Source organism: Arvicanthis niloticus, assembly GCF_011762505.2.
Source record: "Arvicanthis niloticus isolate mArvNil1 chromosome Y unlocalized genomic scaffold, mArvNil1.pat.X SUPER_Y_unloc_2, whole genome shotgun sequence".
In the NCBI taxonomy this organism is placed as follows: domain Eukaryota; kingdom Metazoa; phylum Chordata; class Mammalia; order Rodentia; family Muridae; genus Arvicanthis; species Arvicanthis niloticus.
In genome coordinates this window covers 3990737-4011855 of record NW_023044979.1, presented here as the reverse complement: position 1 = coordinate 4011855, position 21119 = coordinate 3990737, and the positions used below count along the sequence as shown (strand labels likewise).

The 21119-nt window shown below is 50.6% G+C and overlaps 1 pseudogene; it reads right to left on the bottom strand.

The window, feature by feature from the left end:
• Positions 1 to 16734: 16734 nt before the first annotated feature.
• Positions 16735 to 20917, bottom strand: LOC117696023 (28S ribosomal RNA; annotated as a pseudogene).
• Between the last annotated feature and the right edge of the window lie 202 nt (positions 20918 to 21119).

Here is a 21119-nt window from a genome sequence, read left to right as displayed (position 1 = left end):
TGTGTGTCCTTGTACCTGAGACGCTATGTGAGGCCACTGTAGCATCTCATGCCTGCTGGTTATTGCTGAGTAGAGACCAGCTACAGAGATATCAAAGCTAAGCAAGTTGCCCTTGGATTTTGATAGGAGCAAGGTGAGCAGGTGAGAGTGGGATCCAGGCAAGGGGAAGACGGTTATAAACTCTTCAGTGTGTCTTGTGAGTGTGCGCGTGCCTGTGCCTGTGTATGTGTGTGTGATGGAGGCCACCACGACAGGTCTTGCTGTGTAACTTGGCTGCAAGCTGTTGTGGTGAGTAATGTGGCTTTAGAGCCCTGCTCCCTTCCCCCTCCCCTCTCCCTCCCCCGTGCTGGTCCTCCCCTCCCCCACTGACATGTGCCTGCTCCTTTGGTTCCAGTGAGGAAGGTTTGAATCTGGGCTAAGCCCTTCCTACCATGCTGTCTCCACTCCTTCAGCACTTTTACCTGCTCCACCTTACATCAAGCTGAGGGTCACCTGTCTAGAGGAGGTGCTCACCTGAGTACAACATGAGGACCCACCCACCATCCCCTCATCTGTCCAATTCTGAGAAAGCACTGGCAAGTACACAGGGAACCATCCCCCTTCTGCTAGAATCCCCATTCTTCCTAAGATCCACACCCACCTTCAGCATGTCATGTGGTAGTGACATTTAAGAAATGTGTCTTTAAAACTCGATTTGCTCTAGTTTGTGGTTTGTCATAGGAATTCTGAAAATACTAAGTAATTAGAACAGGTAGTGGGGTAGTAAAATTCTCTTTTCTTCAGGGAAGAGTTCTAATTAGGAGCAGGTTGTAAGATCTCTAACTTCTAACCTCACACTAGAAAGGGCAGGTGCACCAACAAACTGCTGCCATGCTTGTAGAAAAGATAAACGTATTTGGTTTATTGTAAACATATTCCAGATCCATGCTGTGTCCATGACACAGACCATGGCCTACAAAGAATCTCCCTGCCCCAAACCAATCTAGAATCATTCTGAAGGCATCACAGGCAGTTATACCACCTGTGGCCAGCAGGTGGCGACATGAGACTGGCCAGGAGCCCAGGCTGCTGAGTGACACAGTCACTGGTCAGAAGGCACTAAACATCTATGCCCAGAGTCTTCATATAATTAATATTTGTCCAGTGTGGCAAACCAAAACGGTAGGATGAAACTAAAAACTAGGAAAGAAAAGGTTGCTCGCCTCATTCCCTGGGGGCACGAGGGGCGGGTGGACATTGCTCCCAGAGTGGGACAGAGAGGGCACCCCAATCGGGCATGGGTTCTGAGTGAGTGGGCTTTGGAGCTTCACATGCCCTCTTTCTGCACCCTAGAGCACTAGCGGAGCAACCAACTCTGGGGGTTCACACCCTCTGGAACAACAACCCGCTCCCAGCCTTAGCCCACTGGCACTGGAGGGCTCTGCGGCACTGCTATAAGCACTCGTGGGGAGCGGGCTCCCCTGCATAACTAGGCTTCTTTGGAGAGACTGCAATTTGACTGCTCTTTCTCGGGTGGCTGCACCACTGGCCAGAGGCAGCACTGGAGGCAAAAGGGCGCCGGGATTCTGGCAGCTGCAGCCATGCCTCTTCCAGCCCGGGCCACACCACCTTGTGGGCACAAGGCTCCCTTCCTATGTGACTTTGAGGAGCCTCTGTCGGCTCTGGGCTGCCCGGGTGGGCCACGGGCAGAAAGCCTTGGGAACCGCTGCAGCTGCAACCACTGGGCTCCCCCAGCTAAATCCTAGCTCTGACTCTTGACTCTGAAATTGCCTAGAGCCCCTTCACCAGTCTCTGGGCCCCACCCCCTGCTTTGCATCTGACCAATGGGGTCAAGGTTTGTCTGGCTCCAGTAGGGGAGCTGCCCCCTTCCCTAAGGACACAATGTTTTACTAGCATTAGCGGTCTGCTTGTGTGCCTAAACTAGCAGGCCAGACCCAGGCTCAGTGGCTGGGAATGAACTAATACCTCAATGGGAAAGCACTGGTCTCTTGCCTCAGCAAGGGCAGCGAGCAGATGAAGAGAACTGGAGACACCAAGAACCCAAGGAAGCCAGAAGATAGGGCTAGGGGAAAAGGCTGGAAGAAAATGAAACAGTAGCCACTACCAGGCTGGCCTCCGTCCCCCTATGAACATCAGGCCTGGCTAGTCTGGAGCACATGGTCTTAAGAGGTACCTTTACACACACACACACACACACACACACACACACATACACACCACGCTTTTGCACACATGGAAATGCCTACTGCGCACCGGTAGAGAAACTGCAGCAGAGATGAAAGGTGTAGGAAAGCGCCCTCTGGCCTCCACGGGGCGTGCCGCCCTACCTGCCCCCTCCAAGCGCACGCGCACGCGCAGCTCCAAGAGACTCCTGCATCTGTGCAAACCCTGTCTCCGCGTTCCTGAGTGGGACGGTGGGCTTCAAGGGGCAGGCGGCTCAAGTGGGGTACTGATTTTGCCAGCAGTAGAGTAAGGTAGCAATGCTTTTGGTCACACCCAGGTCCTCTCAGAGCCGAGGTCAGAGAAAAGAAAGACTGGAGAAAAGCCTGCCAGGGTAACATCTTAAACAGCCTTTGATCCTCTTGTAAAACACTGCAAGGAAGACAGCCTCCCCTGAGCTTATGCAGGACTCTGAGTTGCTGATGTGGGGCCACCAGGTCATGGCAAACGATAAAAACTAAAAGACTGCTGGGTAAGTGTGCGGGGGGAGTAGAGACCGAATCTCTCCTTTGTGCAAAGAATCAGTGTGGGAGCTAACTTTTACCAGGCTCCCAACATCTAACAAGGAGCTCAGGCTCTGGAAGGCACTCCACAGGGACAGCTAGATGTATGATGCCCTTCCTAGGAGTAGAGATGTCGACCCTAAAACCCTCAACCTGGGCCCCAAGGGGGAGGGAACCCTTGAGGAAACACAGGAGTGCTACTGCCTCCCTCTGGGCAGCAGAAAGTCTACTTAGGGGAAGAAGTTACTGGAGGCACTGATAGACTCAGATGGCTGTGGCTGTGCAGAGAGGGGGATAGTGACTCTAACTAGGGAGACTTCACCTTCACTTGCCCCACGCCACACTAGAGGTGATAACTGTAAGATCTGTTTTGACTCTTCTGAGTCGCTTTTGAAGAAGAGAGGCCAGCAGCAGCAAAGCTCTGTGTGAACAACCACCACTAACATCTCTCCTTTGGGGACCAATGGTCCTGGGATATTGTCTGCAGAAAAAAAACAAACAAACAAAAAACAAAACAACAACAATAAAAGATCTGGGTCCTGTGAGAATACCAAGCAGTCTTACCAGTAAAGCTAATACTCCCTGTCCTCTTCAGCCTCACCTCCAGGATTCAGGGTTACAAGTTTTTTCTTAGAGCATTACTTCTGGTGAGGGCACCCACTAGCTGGACTAGAGTCAGGAGAGCTGCTCTCCCCTGGCAGCTCGTGCCTGGCTGGCCACCGTTCCTCCTGTCAGTGTGGAGGCCAGGATACCCAGGTTTGTTATGTGTGAAGTGAACCAACAGGGGTGAGACCAGTCAGAGCAGACAGGGTCTGAACACAACATGGTACCATTATATCTCAGGTGGAATGAGGTGTCCCCAAGGGTCCCCATGCTAGCTCCTACCTTGTTAATCTTTTCCCATGTCTTCTCCCTAGCTCACACCTGCACTGGTCACACCAGTCTCCCCTGGCCCCTGGACTGCTCCATCATTGTGGCTGATTAGAAATGAATATACACTTCTTACTTTATGCTAATCTGTGAATAAAATTTGTAACTTATGCTAATCGGCTGGTTCCTCTAAAGATGTGCTCCTTAAATATGCTAATTTATGCAAAAAAGGAGTTAGAATTTCTTGGGCTGCATTATAACCCATGCTAATCATAATAAAAAATCTATTTCAATGTATGCTAATGAGCTGACTTCAGTCTGGACCCGCTCATTAGCTATGCTAATTTATGCATAACCACCAGCGGCCCTGACTCTGCAGAGAGCAGTTGCATAAATCTGCATCCCCCTTGCACAGTGATCTATGCTGATCTCTGCTGATTTATGCGCAGGCGACTTCTTATATACACCTCCAGGGCTTGGGACCAGGCAGCCAGATGGTAATGGGCAGGTAAGAGAAGAAGGCTGTCCAGTGTCATGGCCCTGCTCCCACTGGTCAGGCTTGTCAATGCTACAGTGAAGTCCCGCTGTGACACCTGGGCTGAGTCACTATCAGAGTAATAAGGGAAAATACAATTCATCAACCCTTACATTCACCAGGCTGACCCTACCACATAGGTGTGGTGACCGCTCTGTTTTATGGAAAAGGAAATGGTAGGTTTGGGTAGCTTTCCAAGCCCAGTGTCCTCCTCTCTTGGACTTTAAACACTTGCTGCCCTTGGCAGTCTTCCAGTCTAACAGAAAAGGTGCAATACGGAGCCAGAGGTAGCATGTTCCGATTTGGGGTTAGGGCTGGGATCATAAGGTAAAAGGACGCTGAATTAGGGGAACAGGGAGGAAGATGGCTGGGGTGGTACTCAGGACAGGACAGGTAATCAGCAAAGGGTGGTAATAAAGGATGGAGATAGGGAAGTGCAGAAGAATGCAGTGAGGAAGAGAGGGACTTGCCAGGCTGTGGTGGTACACGCCTTTAATCACAGCACTCGGGAGGCAGAGGCAGAAGGATGACGGTGATGGAGTGAATAACTATCAATAATCAATGCTGATCAATAATCAATAAATATTAATCAACAATTATCAGCAGTAATTGATAACCAGCAATGATCAATAATTGATGGCACACGCCTTTTATCCCAGCACTTGGAAGGCAGAGGCAAGGGGATGACAGTGATGGAATAACGATCAATAATCAATGGTGATCAATAATCAATAAATGGTAATAAATACTGATTGATAACCAATAATGATCAATAATTGATGGCACATGCCTTTAATCCCAGCACTCAGGAGGCAGAGGCAGGTGGATTTCTGAGTTCAAGGCCAGCCTAGTCTAAAGAGTGAGTTCCAGGACAGCCAGGGCTACACAGAGAAAGCCTGTCTGAAAAAACCAAAAAAAAAAAAAAAAAAAAAAAAAATCTGCTGTGTGTGTATGTTTCCTAAAACTAATGAGGAAAACAAATAAGGTTTGCTCAGTGGGAGGGCTTATAGTTCTTAGAAGGGATGAATTAGTTGTTTAGTTCACATCACAAATCAGGGTAGGTTGCATCTTCTACAGAGCAGCTCTCTCCCTCGAACTTCTATGTTATACACACCATCATGACTCACTTGCAGCTGGAACCTTCTGCTGACTTCAGGGTATCCTGACTCCTGTCCCTCATCCCTAGTTCCCTCTACTGTGCCTGGAGGCTATAGGGATGGTGCTGGAGTCGCCCGGTGGAGACAGAACAGAAGAAGCACTTAGCAGTGCTCTATAGTTCAGAAGATGGAAATGTACCCAGATGTCTGCCCTGCTAAGAAACCATCAAAGGGAGCCATGTGTGTTTCTTTCTCTTTGTTTGTTAGTTTGTTTGTTTTGTTGTTGTTGTTTTTCAAGACAGAGTTTCTCTGTGTAGCCCTGGCTACCATCTTGCCTCCCTACCATCTTGGCCTCCTCTGCAGGCCATGCATCTACAGCCACCTCCAGATTCAGCCATCTCCAGAAACTATAAAAAAGCTCAAATGTCCATCCTGGACTCCGTGTATCCAGGTGGCTGTGCATTACTCATTCCTCAAGCTCTGGTCTCAAGAGGTCTTCTAATATCCCAGCAAGACCAGACTCCAGTGCACACCTGCTCTGCCCCTTCTCTATGGTTGCCAGAGGAAATGCCAGCCACACCCATGGTTGTTTGGACCCAGCAGGGACAGGCACTGAGCAGCCACCTCCCTCCTCCTCTTCCTCCTCCTGTTCCTGCTCCTCCCCAGGCCTGTAAAGGATAAAGGCCTTGACAAAGGCACCCACACCCCACCCATCTCCTGAAGAGAAGGGCTTGAAGCAAGCCACACTGAGACTGAGGGCCAGACAGAAGAAGCAAGGCCTTAGCTGCTGTCCAGACGACCCAGGCAGGAGTTCTCTGAGCACAGGACATGGGGTGAATGAATGAATAAGTGAGTGATTGAGTGAGTGAGGGAGTGAATGAATGACTGAGTGAGTGAGAGAGCAAGTGAGTGAGCGAGTGACTGAGTGAATGAATGACTGAGTGACTGAGCGAGCTAGTGACTGAGTGAGTGAGTGAGTGACTGAGTGATTGACTGAGTGATTGAATGACTGAGTGACTGAGGGAGCAAGTGAGTGAGTGAGTGAATGAGGGAGTGACTGAGTGAGTGAGTGAGCAGTGAGTGACTGAGTGAGTGAGTGAGCAAGGGAGCCAGTGAGTGACTGAGTTAGTGAATGACTGAGTGAGTGAGTGAATGACTGAGTGATTGAGCGAGTGAGTGAGTGAGTGACTGAGTGAGCGAGTGAGTGAGTGACTGAGTTAGTGAATGACTCAGTGAGTGAGTGAGCACACATATTTTCTTATCCATGTAATGAAGCTGAGTGTGATCATGAAGGACAGATGATCTGGGAGTTTTCAGAAGACACTGCCCTTCAGAACAGCCACTCACACTCACACTCCAGCTGACCAGGACATCATAGGAGTGTGACAGAAACAAAGGAAGCCCTACATAAGTTCATCGGCCACTAGAGTTCCTCAGCACCCACAGAGCGCCCACCCTGGGTTGGCCACCTTGGTGTCATCAGGGAACCTCCCTGCTCAGTCTGTGTCTCGGGAAAGAGTGGACGTCTGCTGTTCACTGTGAGTGCTGAGAGGCCCTGCTCACAGGGGAAGAAGGCTACAGGACAGTACTGATTGATAACCAATAATGATCAATAATTGATGGCACACGCCTTTTATCCCAGCACTTGGGAGGCAGAGGCAGGTGGATTTCTGAGTTCGAGGCCAGCCTGGTCTACAGAGTGAGTTCCAGGACAGCCAGGGCTACACAGAGAAACCCTGTCTCGAAAAACAAAACAAAACAACAACAACAAAAAAAACCCTACAGCTTCCCACGCCCCCCAGAGTAAAAGATGAAGTTCTTACAAAAATCCATCCATCTCTTCCTCCCTCCCTTTCCACACTCCTCACTCTGGCCAGGACCCATTCTGTTCTCTTACCTCAGAGCCTGAATTCAGCCTAGGTGTTCAGTCTACCTGAGTATTCTTTCCTCAGATCTCCACACCACCAATTCGCCTGCCTCTTAACTGTCATTCAGATGTCTCCTTCTCTGGGATGTCCCTACCACACTCTCACCACCTTCTGCTTCTTCCAACCCACTTATTCCCCAAATACAAGGGAACATGTCTTTTTACTACAGAAACTGTTTATGATGTCAACCGACTAGAAACCACCTTCAGAAGGGCAAAGGTATGTCTGTCCGGTTCTCTGCCACATTTCCACAGCCAAGAACAGAACTCTACATGTATGTGGGGGGGGGCGGGGCAGCGGCAGGGGGTCTGCACATTTTTCTGCATCAGTGAGTGAAGGCAGGCAGGCCTGGAGGTAATTTCCCTTAGCTACCATCTAGATTTTCTTAGAGGGGATAGTTAGGCTAAAGGTTATTCCCTGCTCAGCAGAGACCACAGATGCCCTGGCTCGTCCACTGGGATGTAGGATAGGTGTCCCTTGTCCTAATTCTGCACTTCACTTTCTTTCTTCATTTAGGCTGCAATGAGGCCCTATATGGCTAACCTGGACAAGCAGAAAATGCCAGGGAGAAGGCCAAACAGGATGTCAATCCTGAAGGCCTCCACTGAGCTACAGTGGGAGAGCTGAGGTGAGGATTGATGTGTTCCTCAAAAGGTTCAGAGAAGACAAGCCCTCTGAACCCCCTGACACCAGTTACATGCCTCCAGCCACTTTGATACCCAATTCCCTACTCTGAACCAAGAAGAACCACCTCCCACGTGATATCTACTCCAGTGGTTAGGGCCAAGCAGCTGTTCCACCATGCCTCAGGTAGGCTCCCCGCATGCAAGGCAGACAGCTCATACTGTTACTTTAAGTTCCGCAGGCCCTCACAGTGACACAGGAGGGTCTGTGAGCAAATTCAACATTAATTCTGAATCTGTTGTGTGCCAGGTGAGGCAGGAGCATGTTCCCTGACAAGATGCAGTTTTTGGAAGAGTTGGCACTTCAACTAATCCCTGCAGAATGGCTCTAATCCCACCAGGATAAAGGCTTTCCAAGTTAATGGGCCATGTGACTAAAGGCACAAAGGCAGGTAATTTACAGACCCATGCAGGAAACAGAGACTTGGCTGCTACTTGGAAACATATGTCTATGAGGCAAAGACAGGCCAAGGTGAAATTCTGAAGAGCCCTGTGCTACATTGTGGAGCCTGAAAACAAGCAACAGGGACCTTCTGAAGGTTCCAGGGTGGCAGTATGACATGACCCAAGAGATACTTGGGGAAGGAGACTCCGACCACAGCAGTGGACAATGGGGTGGTCACTTCGGTGGTTCTCTTCTGAGGGAAGCATCAGACAGGGAGAGTGTTCACAGACTGCACTGAGGGAGGGCTCCGATGGGTGGCAGGGATGAAGGAAACTCTGTTTCTTGGGATGGACTCCAATTTATCTTAATTAGGTTGAACTGAGGAAAGCAAAAGGAGGGAATTCTGTGCAGGCACTGGAAAGCTGCCAACTCCTGGAGCCCTTGTTGTGATCTGGTGCTGAGAGCCCTTCATCACTTCCATTACTTTTATTTATTTATTTATTTATTTATTTATTTATTTATTTATTGAGATAGAGGAGGGGAGTGGGAGAGATGAGAGAGACACAATAGAATGGCTCAGAGAACAAAAGCTCTGGTTCCTTTTGGTGCCTCACTTTTATCAGGGGGTGCAGCTCTCTCAGTACCCTATAATCACAGTGCAGGCAGGGATGCAGCCAGTGACTTACCATTCAGGCATGGATGCATCCTGGACAGCAGGTCTTCCTGCCAGTGTCTGCCAGCTCAGATCTGATGCACAGAATGGGAAAGGAGGCCTGAGAGTGGAGGGGTTTGGGCCAAGGTCCTGGTCCACTGTGATCTCACCTACTATGTGTCCGAGGACCGTGCTAGTTTTTAAACTTCATAGAATGCTCGAGGAAGTATTAGTCTTGCCACTTTGCAGATGGAGTAACTGGGGTTCAGAGGTTAAAAAGATAATTCAAATACATGAAGCCAAGACTGAACTGGATCTCTTTAGCTTCAAAACCTAAGTCCTTAACCTATGCCACACTGACCTGATAAGAGGAAACACACACACACACCCCACCCCCACCCACATGCGAGCTTGCCAATAGGCTTCCTGGGAGAGAAACACATCAAAGGAACCAGTCTTACAGTCCTGCAGGACTGCAGGTGCTTAAGGCAAATGTAGCCCTTGGGTTGGGTTGGCCAGCTCTCAGTTAAACAGCCCCAGGACCAGGCCCCTATTTTTCTGTCCTACTTTCTCACTCACTCACTATCACTATCCCCATGCCATCACTGGATCCTTGGACTCCAGTGACTGCTGGAGGTCATGTTCAAGTCTCACCTTGATTCTGTCCCACCAAGGTGATAGAGCCAGTGGTTCCCCCTGCTGTACTTGGCTCTATCTTGGAGGGATGCTGCACTGGGCTGTACCCAGGTGATCAATACACATGCTGCAGGCTATAGCCCAGACAAAAGACCCAGAGGACCCAGAGGGTTCACAACCACAAAAGCCAAGGGGCTTTGTGCATTCAGCCCCTCACTACTAATAAAAGAATCAGAAAGCACCACTAAGTCCTAAACCAAACACTATAGGAAAACAAAGACACCAAATAATAAGACCAAATAATGAAAATTAAAAGAGTAATAACTGCAATCTTTTCCTCCTTCACTTCCTCCCATTTGAGTAAGGTGCTATAGAGAATTAAGGACAGGGTTTCTCTGTGTAGCCCTGGCTGTCCTGGAACTCACTCTGTAGACCAGGCTGGCCTCAAACTCAGAAACCTGCCTGCCTCTGCCTCCCAAGTGGTGGGATTAAAGGTGTGAGCCACCACCACAGCCCAGCGAGAAAAGTTCTACATCTTGATCTATAAGCAGCAGCAGGAGACTGTGTCCACACTGGGCACAGCTTGAACATCTATTAAAACCTCAAGGCCCATCTTCACAGTGACACACTTCCTCCAACATGGCCACACATACTCCAACAAGGCCACACCTCCTCATAGTGCAGCTCCCTATGGGACAAGCATTCAAACACATGAACCTATGGGGGCCATTCCTATGCAAACCATCACAGTAGATAAGTCTTCAGACAGGAATTGCATAGATAAAACTATACATAAATTAAAATTTCCAGATATCTTCACCAACCCACAAGACAAACTACTCAACCACAGCAGAGATTAGACCCAGGAAGAGTAGATAGAACTGGTAGAAGAGACAGCAAAAACAAAGCAGTTAATTAAGTGATACCCTTTCCAGACCGAGAATATGGCCCTCTCCTGACTTCTTCGGCAAAACCAAATGTTTTATGCTGTGTATGTACCCTTTCTCAAGCAAGAAAGAACATAAGATCCTTTCTTGGGGAAATCACAAGCATGAACCCCAAAAGACCTCAGGGCCAACCCTAATCCTGAGTCCCAGCATGAAGACCCTGAGAGATAAAGTGAAGCCTAGGTCACTCTACGGACTCCAAGATGTTGGAGGTGACAAAGTTGTGAGACATCTGCCAGGGAGATTGGCTTACATGGAGTGAAACCAGCCTGTTAGAGATATATTATGTAAAAAAAAGAGAGAGAAAGAAAAAAGCAGGGCAGTGGTCATGCATGCCTTTAATCCCAGCACTCGGGAGGCAGAGGCAGGCTGATTTCTGAGTTCGAGGCCAGCCTGGGCTACAGAGTGAGTTCCAGGACAGCCACGACTACACAGAGAAACCCTGTCTCCAAAAACCAAACCAAACCAAACAAACAAAAAACAGAAAAAAATGCCCTTCAGAACACACACACACACACACACACACACACACACACACACACACAGAGTGTGGTGTCCCTCAGCATTTTTGGAACAACTTTAAAAAAACAGAAAAAAAAAGTGGATTCCCCTCAGAGGACACATGTACATTTGAAACAATTTCAACATCCTTCAGGCATTTCTCTGTAGTAGACTTTGAAGGAGACATTAGTTACAACTGCAGCACTGGATGCTACAGGAGGCTCTAAGGTGCTTGCTTGTTGGACTTGACTCTTTTGGACTTTTTCACTCTCCAGGCCTCAGATGAGAATTTCCATGATACTGATGGCTGGCTGGTGGTTGGGAAGACAGACTAAAGGAAGGTTGGCTGGCTGGACAGTAGGTGGCAGCATGAGCCTGTGCAGGCAGAGCAGGCCGAGTAGGTCCCAGCCCCACCCTGCCCCCTGATCCCCTGATTTTTTTATTCTTTCTCTCCCCCTTCTCTCTCTCTCTCTCTCTCTCTCTCTCTCTCTCTCTCTCTCTCTCTCTGTCTCTCTCTGTTTCTTTGTCTCTGTCTCTCTCTCTGTCTCTCTGTGTGTCTCTCTCTGTCTCTCTCTCTGTCTCTCTGTCTCTGTCTCTGTCTCTCTCTCTCTGTCTTCCCTGTGTGTGTGTTCAACTGAGAAGGCAATGGCAGAACAGTGTTTGACCCTTCTCTATAAGCCAGGCTACCCCACTACTGCCTCCCCCTCCCTCTTTTTTTAAGTGTGTTTTTAAAAATTCTGTTCAGTTTATTGTAAGTTAATCGCATGTCTTATTTTCCTCTTCAGTTTTTTTTAAGCTGAGTCAGGGGCTTCTGTACATAGACCTGAAAATTAGTACCTAGATCGGGCCTGCCTTCCTCCGGGACCCCACCTGGCTTCCTGTCATTGTCCATTTAGCTTAATTTCAATATTTATTCATGTCTGAGAGGGACAGGGAGGACGAGGAAGAATTGTATCACAGGCTATAGTTCATTTTCTTCACTAATCGTGTGGTTGTCCACCCCGCCCTCATTTCCGTCCTCATGACACATGTAACCTTGAGTAAGATAAATCCTTTTTGTTGGCACCCATACCATATGACACAGGCTTACTCCCACTGAGCCCTCTGATTTTCCTCACATCTCTGTCTTTTAAAAATTAGACTTGGGTGGGGCTGCTGGAGAGATGGCTCAGTGGTTAAGAGCACTGATTGCTTTTCCAGAGGTCCTGAGTTCAGTTCCCAGCAACCAGATGGTGGCTCTCAACCACCTACCATTGGGATTTAATGCCCTCTTTCGAGGATGAAATCCAATGTACTCGTGGAGAATGGTAAGGAAGCTTTTCTGAGGAAGGTCTTCTGATCTAGAAAGTACCCTTAAAATGAAATGTAAATCACAAGAAGCATTTGTTTTGAAATATTGAGCTAGGAGCTACTTAAGCTTACACAAAACAGTCCATTGTTTAGATTGATCCCAGGAAGGAGGAGGGGAGAGAGAGAGAGAGAGAGAGAGAGAGAGAGAGAAGAGAAGAGAAGAGAGAGGAGAGGAGAGAGAGGAGAGAGGAGAGAGGAGAGAGAGAGAAGAGTGAGAGAGGAGAGAGGAGGAGAGGAGAGAGAGAGAAGAGAGAGAGGAGTAAGAGAGGAGAGAGGAGAGGAGAAAGAGAGAGAAGAGAAATAGAGGAGAGAGAAGAGAGAAAGAGAAGAGAGAGAGAAGAGAGAGAAGAGAGAGGAGAGACAGGGAACAGAGAGGAGAGAGAGAGATTGTAACATTTAATTAGAGCTGGTTTGTGAGACAAAAACTTGTATTTAATGAGTAGTGTTGGAATTAAGGGAGGGTGTATGCACCACCAGGACCAGCTGAATTTCTAAAAAACAGAAGAGAAAGAAAAGAAAGGAAAGGAAAAACTGCTTTCTATATACCCAAGCAATGGTAATTTGCTACAGTGTCCCTTTTGTGTAGTTTGAATTAAACTTTAGTTTATTTAGGAAGTTTCACACACACAGTATTATCTCCAAAGAGGAGCCAACAGCATCTTTGTGTGTAGTCAGTAGTCAGTTGTTGCACTCTTTAAATGTTGTTGTTTGAAAACCCAGTTCTCAGAAGGTAAAATGGAGACAAGTCCAAAGTCACTCGCATTGAAGTCATCTCCAACTGACAACTACAGGGCCAGGGTAGAATTGTGTGGATGAGGAAGAAGAATCTAGGAGGAGCTTTGGGATGGGAAACTCTGATCGGAATACAGTGTAGAAAATACAGTTTCTTTCTACCATAAGCCCCCTCCAACAAAAAAAAAAAAAAAAAAAACAAAAAACAAAAAACCCCACCACCATCATTGTCACCACCACCAAAAACCTCTGGCAGCAAAACCATAGCGACTGCAAGTGTTCCTTGTCTGAATATCCAACCACTTCCAGCTAGGTTGGTGTGTAATTCTGTCCCAGTTGTGCTACTGGGGTTAAGAAAAAGGGGAACCACCTATATAGTTCTGTGACACCATCATCCATATATCTATATCTATGTCAATGTCTATGTCAATATCTATATCTATATATCTCTATCTATCTATCTATCTATCTATCTATCTATCTATCTATCTATCTATCTCCCCCCCCCTCGGGACAGTCCTGGACAGTCATTCCTTTAAGCCTCAGGTAAACCCTGTAGGGTAAGCTTTCCAAATTCATCCATCCTGAAGGGTGGGTGTGCTTGCTTCCGTCATTAAGACCCAAACTTTGGTTGGTGTTGAAATAAAGAACAAATGAATGAATGAATAAATAAATAAATAAATTAGGAGGGGATACAGATGCCTAATGGTTGTAATTTCCTAATACACAGGCCTAGGCTCCATTTCCCTGTTGGAGAGTTAGCTGAGTAGTTAAGGGTACTGACTGCTCTTTCTTCCAGAGGTCCCAATAAGCACGTAGCAGCTCTGTCACAGGACCTGATTCACTCTTCTGGTGTGTGTCTGAAGACAGCAGCTATGGTGTACTCACTCGTGTGTAAATCATAATAAACAATATTAGAAATACCAGGTTATGTAAATAAAGCCAAGATTCTTGGCCTGAAACGTCTCTGAGCTGGCAGGGCGTGGCCGGCTGGATCAGAGAGAGTCTTCCTCTGTCTCTTATCAGGGTGTGTTATCAGTTGGAGTGCCATTAGCATTTCCAAGGACCTAGGTTATCCTGGAACTTTATGATGGTGGGGATGGGGGCAGTTGGAGGCATTGGGGGAGAATTTAGGCAGCGTAAATGAAGAAATAAACTGGAAGCTTTATTCATTTATTTATTTTATTGAGTATATGATGGAAGAGGGAAAATGGGAGAGAGGGAGGGAGCGAAGGAGGGCAATCTTTCCATGCTGGGATGATCCATGCCTTGGAAAGGAATTCCTCCTAAATGAGCTGTCATGCGGTCATCTTGCAGCTTTCTGGGGGGGGGGGAGCTTTGGTTCTGGCCTCTCAATGGGTTTCCAAAGGGCAGTCAGAGAACCCTGCATGGACAGAAAGGGAAACCATGTTAAGCAAGCAAGCAGGCAAGCAAAACCACAAATCTGTCTGTTAAGTTCTTCTGTTAAAGGAATCGTGGTGAAGTGAAGCAGAAGCAGAAGCAGAAGCAGAAGCAGAAGCAGAAGCAGAAGCAAAGCAAGTTCATATTCATTCCAAAAAGGCTGATAGCTAGGCAGCTTGGGCTACAGAGTGAAAACAAGTAGAAGGAAGGAAAAATAAATAAATAAATAAAATTGCAAAAAGGCTTTGTTAGAACATGTCTAAGTTTTAGGGAACAAGGCTTGACATTGAAACCCACTGGTTCATTAGCATCTTCCGCAAATCTCTCAGACAATGTTTCCCAATGCAGTGCCTACCACCTTCTCCTCCATGATTGCCCTCGACTCCTCACTGTGGGGCCTGTGTGTGTGTGTGTGTGTGTGTGTGTGTGTGTGTGTCCCACACAGCAACCATCAGTGGAGGCTTACGGAGACACAAATAAGACAGCTAAGGCTACAAAATAAAGATAGCAAAACAGACAGGGAGACAGTGTCCCAAAATGGATCCCCCAAAAATGGTAGGCCAGAGTGAGGGACCAGTCAAACTTCTTATCTGAGAGAGAGAGGGGGAGGAGAGGGAGAGGAAGAGGGAGAGGGAGAGGGAGAGGGAGAGAGAGAGAGAGAGAGAGAGAGAGAGAGAGAGAGAGAGAGAGAGAGGAGACGAGAGGGGGGACAGAGAGAAGAGGAGAGAAGAGGAAAGAGAGAAGAGGAGACAGGAGAGGGAGAAGAGGAGAGGAGAGAAAGAGATAGATAGATAGATAGATAGATAGATAGATAGATAGATGATAGAAAGAGAGGATAGAGAGAAGAGGAGATGAGAGAGAGAGGAGAGGGAGGAGAGGAGAGAAAGATAGAGATAGATAGATAGATAGATGATAGAAAGAGAGGATAGAGAGAAGAGGAGATGAGAGAGAGAGGATAGGGAGAAGAGGAGAGGAGAGAAAGGAGAGAGAGGAGAGAGGAGAAAGAGGAGAGGATAGAGAGATAGAGAGAGGAGAGGAGAGAGAAGAGGAGAGGAGAGGAAAGGAGAGAGAGGAGAGGAGAGAGAATCCTCTCTGCTGTTTGATCTCTTTTGTGAGCCCTAGAAAAGTGAAACATCAAGCAAGTACCTCACATATTTGATTTAAAGAGTCCAGACCACATACAAACTTATGTCTTTTTAAATTTTATACACATATACACAGGAATACTGGTGTGACACCTGGTATTTGTTATAGGACAACTGGCCGACCTGATAATTAAGGAAATCATATAAATTGTAATAAGATAATTAAAGAAAAAGAAAAATGTGTGTATATGTGTTTTTAAAATTATATGTTTTCTACATACATATTATATATAATACACACACATACATATAATACTCTGTTGAACAATAATACTCTGTGAAACAAGGCAACTGGGCTACCTCACAATATAATTTAAAACAAACAAACAAACAAACAAACAAAAAACCAGCTCAATAAAAGGGGACCCGCAAAAAGGGGGATGGGGAGACAGAGACACAGACATACATACATATATATGTATATGTAGGCGCCAGACTCTCTCCAGCCTTGCCTCCCGAAACTTATCCCGCTCATCCCCGAGACGCCCGTAGCGGCGCCACGGCGCGTGCGGAAGTGTCAAGGAAGTGAGGAACAGGAAAGCTCGGATGAGAGAGCGCAACTCCCCCTACCAGAGAGCCCGCCAATGCCGCGACCCAGATGGACTCGTTTCCTCAAAAGCCTGGGCGGCAAAGGAACCCCCTTTCTCTCCACTGTCCCTGCGCGCGTCCCAGGAACGCGACACGGAGACGGGCGCGGAAGGGGACCCGAACCGCAGGGACGGGGAAGCGAGCACAGGGGAGGACGACGCGGGGGTCCTGTCTGGCACCGGCGGCAAAGGGCGAGACCGACATCGCCCTTTGCAACCCCCCCTTTCCCGTGACCTCCCCCTTCCACGCCCTCCGAGAGGCCTTTGGTGGGGACCAAGATACCCCCACCGGCCGCACCGGCAACCGTGGGGACCAGCCAGCCGCCGCCAACCGACTCGCTGCCCACCCCCAGCTTGGCCAGGAGAGCGGGCGGCAGCGGCGGCAGCGGGCTGGGCTGCAACGACCGACTCTCGAACCACCTTGGAGAGGAGGGAGTAGGGGGAGGTGAGAAGGAAGAGAGACTGGTGGAGACCCCGGCCGGTCGGCGGTACCGGGGTCAGCGGTCGACCGCCTTGCGCACGCGAGTGCGAGTGCGAGCGGGCATCGGGAGGCCCGCGAGAGACAAAACCTTGTGTTGAGGGCTGACTTTCAATAGATCACAGCGAGGGAGCTGCTCTGCTAAATACGAAACCCCGACCCAGAAATAGGTCTTCTACGAATGGTTTAGCACCAGGTTCCACAGGAACGTGCGATCATCGTGATGGATGAGAGGGTGGCCCCTTTTCCGGCCGCACCCCATTTCCTGGGATGAGTGGCTCTCTACACCAGACCCCGGTCCCGACACCCATGGGGGGACTTAGAGGTGTTCAGTCATAATCCCACAGATGGTAGCTTCGCCCCATTGGCTCCTCAGCCAAGCACATACACCAAATGTCTGAACCTGCGGTTCCTCTCTTACTGAGTAGGATTACCATGGCAACAACACATCATCAGTAGGGTAAAACTAACCTGTCTCACTACGGTCTAAACCCAGCTCACGTTCCCTATTAGTGGGTGAACAATCCAACGCTTGGTGAATTCTGCTTCACAATGATAGGAAGAGCCAACATCGAAGGATCAACAAGCGACGTCGCTATCAACGCCTGGCCGCCACAAGCCAGTTATCCCTATGGTAACTTTTGTGACACCTCCTGCTTAAAACCCAAAAGGTCAGAAGGATCGTGAGGCCCCACTTTCACGGTCTATATTCATACTGAAAATCAAGATCAAGTGAGCTTTTGCCCTTCTGCTCCATGGGAGGTTTCTGTCCTCCCTGAGCTCACCTTAGGACACCCAAGCGCGGACGGGCAGGCGCTTGGCGTCAGAAGCGAGAGCCCCTCGAGGCTCATCTCCCCCCACCCCCGCCTCACCGGGTCAGTGAAAAAACGATGACAGTAGTGGTATTTCACCGGCGGCCCGCAAGGCCGGCGGACCCCCTGCCCCAACCCCTCGTGCAAAAACGGAAATGGGGAGCCAGGGGCCTCCCACTTATCCCACACCTATCATGTCTCTTCACGGTGCCAGACTAGAGTCAAGCTCAACAGGGTTTTCTTTCCCCGCTGATTCCGCCAAGCCCGTTCCCTTGGCTGTGGTTTCTCTGGATAGTAGGTAGGGACAGTGGGAATCTCGTTCATCCATTCATGCGCATCACTAATTAGATGACAAGGCATTTGGCTACCTTAAGAAAGTCATAGTTACTCCCGCCATTTACCCACGCATCATTGAATTTCTTAACTTTCACGATCAGAGCACTGGGTAGAAATCACATCCCATCAACACCGCTGCGGGCCTTCTGTGATGCTCTGTTTTAATTAAACAGTCGGATTCCCTGGGCCCGCACCAGTTCTAAGTAGACTGCTAGGCGCCAGCCTAGGTGAGGCGCCTCTCGGGGGAAAAACCGTGGCCCGGGGAAGCGGACCCGGCAGGGGAAGCGCCGGTGCGGGGAGGATCGTGGGGGCAAGACACACGGGGCCGCCGGAACCACGAGAGAGGCCCCGGGGTCCCACGCCAGAACCTCCCCAACCCCCTGTGCCAGTGACCCGCCGGTCTCCCAAGGTACAGGCGCGATGCCCGCTGCAGCTGGGGCGATCCATGGGAAGGGCCGGCTCGCGTCCAGAGTCGCCGACGCTGCCCCCCCCCAGTGTCCGGGACTCCCCCCCCCAAACCGACTGGGAACCCACGGGTTCCTCCTGCTCCAGCCCGCGAGGGGCTGAACCTGCCGGCCTCCACACCCGGCGAGGGGGAGAAACAATGGGGGTCTCTCGGGGAGAGGTCAGGGTGGGTCCGGGCGGCCAGGAAAGGGAAGGGGGTCTCCCCGGGCGTGGGAGAGGGCGGTGGCGCCTCGTCCAGCCGCGGCGCGCCCAGCCCCGCTTCTTGCGCCAGCCTGAGTGACCCAGCCCTTAGAGCCAATCCTTATCCGGAAGTTACGAATCCGGCTTGCCGATTTCCCTTACCTACATTGATCCAACATGCTAGAGGCTGTTCACCTTGGAGACCTGCTGCAGATATGGGTACGGCCCGGCGCGAGATTTACACCCTCTCCCCCAGATATTCAAGGGCCTGTGAGAGCTCACCAGACGCCGCCCGAACCGCGATGCTTTCCGGGCCCCTCTCTCGGGGTGAACCCATTCTAGGGCGCCCTGCCCTTCACAAAGAAAAGAGAACTCTCCCCAGGGCTCCCGCAGGCTTCTCTGGGATCAGCGCCCATCTCCGCCACTCAGGATTCGGGGATCTGAACCCGACTCCCTTTAGATCAGCCGAGGGCAACGGAAGCCATCGCCCGTCCCTTCAGAATGGAACTCGCCCATCTCTCAGGACCGACTGACCCATGTTCAACTGCTGTTCACATGGAACCTTTCTCCACTTCCGCCTTCAAAGTTCTAGTTTGAATATTTGCTATTACCACCAAGATCTGCACCTGCGGTGGCTCCCCCGGGCCAGCGCCCTAGGCTTCAAGGCTCACCGCAGCAGTCCTCCCACTTGCGGAGTAGCGTCGGGGGCAAGACCCGAGGGGTGGTGGCATGCGACACCCGCCACGCCCGCCTGGAGATGTGCGCCCGAGGCCACTCCAGTCATGTTCCAACTGCCGGGTATGGGCCCGACGCTCCAGCGCCATCCATTTTCAGGGCTAGTTGATTCGGCAGGTGAGTTGTTACACACTCCTTAGCGGATTCCGACTTCCATGGCCACCGTCCTGCTGTCTATATCAACCAACACCTTTTCTGGGGTCTGGTGAGCGTTGGCATCAGGCGCCTTAACCCGGTGTTCGGTTCATCCCGCAGCGCAGTTCTGCTTACCAAAAGTGGCCCACTAGGCACTCGCATTTCACGCCCGGCTCCACGCCAGGGAGCCGGGATTCTTACCCATTTAAAGTTTGAGAATAGGTTGAGATCGTTTCGGCCCCAAGACATCTAATCATTCGCTTTACCAGATAAAACTGCAGGCATTTCAATTTCTGCGAGAGCGCCAGCTATCCTGAGGGAAACTTTGGAGGGAACCAGCTACTAGATGGTTAGATTAGTCTTTCTCCCCTTTACCCAGGTCGGATGACCGATTTGCACGTCAGGACCGCTACTGACCTCCACCAGAGATTCCTCTGGCTTCGCCCTGCCCAGGCATAGTTCACCATCTTTCGGGTCCTAACACATACGCTTGTGCTCCACACCCCCCCTGCGCCGCAGGCAAGACAGGCCGGTGGTGCGCCTTCCGCGGACTGGAGAGGCCTTGGGATCCCACCTCAGGGACCCGGGTGGGGCCCTTCACCTTCATTGAGCCACGGCGGCTTTCGGACGAGACTCCGACACAGCACATGCGTTAGACTCCCCCCGGACCCCTGCCCCCGAGAGGTAGGAAAGCCAAGAGGGGTGGGAGAGCGGTGGCACCATGGGAGGGGCGGTCTGGCCCCCTCCCCCCACACGGATATCTGGATTTCTTGGCCCCGAAATTCGGCGAGCGCTGCTGCCAGGGTGCTGTAACACTCGGGGAGGGGTGGTTCGGTGCCCACACATGTGGTACGCCGCCCCCCCAGCCACCTTCCCAACCGTCCCGGAGCCGATCCAGGTGCACTGCCTTGGTGGAAGTCCACCCCGTAGCGGCCAGTCGCCGGCCGGGGGTGGTCCCCTGCCAACCCCGCCCCCGCACCACACCTCACGCCCGCCAACGACACTCCCCCAGAGGGGAAGCGGGGGTGGGGGGGGATGAGGGTGGTGGCGGGACGCAGGAACTACGCGAGCGAAGGGGTCGGGAGGAACCGAAAGCGGGAAAGATCCGCCAGGAACGCTGGCACGGCCGAATGCACGCCGCCGGGTTGAATCCTCCAGGTGGACTGTGTGGACCCCACCCGTTTACCTCTTAACAGTTTCACGCCCTCTTGAACTCTCTCTTCAAAGTTCTTTTCAACTTTCCCTTACGGTACTTGTTGACTCTGGGTCTCTGCCTTAGATGGAGTTTACCACCCGCTTTGGGCTGCATTCCCAAGCAACCCGACTCCGGGAAGACCCGGGCCCAGGCACCGGGGCTGCTATCGGCCTCAGACCGTCCACAGGCTGGGCCTCAATCAGAAGGACTTGCCCCTCCCCCCCCATGAGCGATGCCGGGGAGTGGGTCTTCCGTACGCCACATGTCCCGCTCCACGCTCGCGGTGGTGATTCGGCACTGGGCTCCTCCCTGTTTACTCGCCACTACTGAGGGAATCCTGGTTAGTTTCTTTTCCTCCACTGACTAATATGCGTACATTCAGTGGGTCGCCACGTCTGATCTGAGGTCGCGGTCAGAGAGTGGAAGAAGACCGGGCGCGCAGGAAGGGAGACCGAGGTATCGAGAGGGGGCGACGAGCCGGGGGACTGTCGGGAGTGGAGGGGCCCAAGGACCTGCAGGGTGGAGCGACCCACGACACAGCCGGGTTCCTAGGGGGAGGCGGAACTGAGGGGAGCTTGCGTCGGCGCATCGACACCAGTGTCCCGATGGCC